The 1851-nt window shown below is 44.0% G+C and overlaps 1 protein-coding gene across 7 annotated transcripts in view; it reads left to right on the forward strand.

Moving 5' to 3' along the window:
• ZNF385B (zinc finger protein 385B) overlaps positions 1-1851 on the forward strand; it is a 292718-nt gene that overhangs the window by 276314 nt on the left and 14553 nt on the right. The window lies entirely within an intron of this gene.

Below are 1851 nucleotides of genomic sequence, written 5' to 3' on the forward strand. Positions count from 1 at the left end.
GGGGGGGGGTATTTATGACAACTAGAGCAGACAAAATCTGGAGCAGTTGCCTATGGAAACCAATCAGCTTCTCTCTTCAGTTTGGATGCTGTGGATGCTGATTGGTTGCACAGCTGCTCCAGATTCTGTCTGCTCCACTTTTGATAAATTCACCTCTATGTATAGTAAAAACTTTTTTTTTATCTGGATAAAGTAGGGAAGAATTAGAACCCCTGGCAAGTGTTTCTTGCTGTCTGTGTACCTTCTGGGATTCACGCATTTATCCTAGTGACTATTGTCAGTGAGACAGAAAGTGATGGCAAATACAAAATTTGAGTTGTCACCAAAACAGGAAATGAGGGGAAATCTTCCATTTGGGACCCCTGCTCCCGTAACAACTGTCTAAGAGAGGAATTTTTCATGACTTTGTGGAGATTTTCTCTCACTTAGGGCCTTTTCACTCCACTTAGCCTTTGAGGGCTGGTTCACATCACTTACAGTGCGTTCCAATGTGGTTAGCTGCTGGAACACACTGGATCACATGCTGGCCATCTCCCTGCATTCTAGGGTGCCTGCATTTCGGTCCAGTGCGATCGCAAAAAATAGTGGTTGTACAATTTTTTGCGATTGCATTGGACCAAAATGCAGGCATTGCAGTGCCACGTGTTCTGGTGCGTATGATTGCACTGCAGGTGGGGGGAGGGGGGCGTGGCTGTGGTGCCACTGACTTGAAGACTTGAATGCACCGCCTAGCCCTCTTCCGCTCCAGAATGCAGGGAACTGGCCAGAATGCGATCCAGTGCATTCCAGCAGCTAACTGCGCTGGAACGCACTGTAAGTGGTGTGAACCGGCCCTCAAGGGCTAATTCCTTCTATTTTTTTTTTAAATAATAAAAATGCACACATATTTATGAAAATAAATAGTTGCATTTATGATTTTTTGCTCTGGAGCTAGTAAAGCATTGCAATCATGACCAGTAGATCAGGAGATCACAGGTGCTATGCTCTGGCTCCTACAGACTGTTTCTCCTGTCCCTGTCTGTATCAAGTTATGGACATTCAGCAACATGGATGTGAGGAAGTATCAATGGACTAAGAGTGTGGTAAAGTCACACTAATTGTATTCAGTTCAGAACTACAGTTGAGATGATGCAGTTTTGTGGGCGAAGCCCCATACAGCCACACCTAATTCAAAAATAAACACAACCCTATGAGGAGAAGAACCATGTAATTTAGGTAGGTGGGAGAATGAAGGGGATGAGGGGTTGGCGATGTCACAATGTTCCACGTTACACCCTAAATATGGATATAAGAGGGCATTATACTCAAGCCCATTCTTTTTCAAATGTCCTTGTGTTGGCATCCGATGAAAAACGGATGCTAAAGGATCTGGAGTGAATGAGCTCTAAAGTAGATGTAGACCCTAAGTAAATAACATTTCGTTTTCTACAGTGTCGTGTGTTATAAATAATTGCCATTTTTTCTAGTAATATATTGTTTCTTCATCCTTTCATCCTTTGTTACATATCAGCACTGTTGATCTCCTGCATCCATTTCCTGTCTATGTACATGTACTCCAGAGTCTCCACAAGGTTTCCTTCTGGTGACAACAGTACATCATGCCTTTGCAATATGGCCACTTCATCTTCATTGATGAACATGTGACAGTGTGACAACTCAGGAACACAATTGGGAGATAGGGACAGAGCAAATGCCTTACCCTACTCTTAAAGCTGCAATCACATTTGGAAATTGTTGTGATACTACTGGCCTTATGTGATGGGCATACCTGGGCATTTTTGAAAGACATAATTCCTGAGAAAGGAGGTTTAGTGTGGGGGGGGGGGGGGGGGGCGTGGTGGGGGGGGGGTA

Source organism: Nanorana parkeri, unplaced genomic scaffold (assembly GCF_000935625.1).
Source record: "Nanorana parkeri isolate BGI_ZX_2015 unplaced genomic scaffold, ASM93562v1 scaffold496, whole genome shotgun sequence".
In the NCBI taxonomy this organism is placed as follows: Eukaryota; Metazoa; Chordata; class Amphibia; order Anura; family Dicroglossidae; genus Nanorana; species Nanorana parkeri.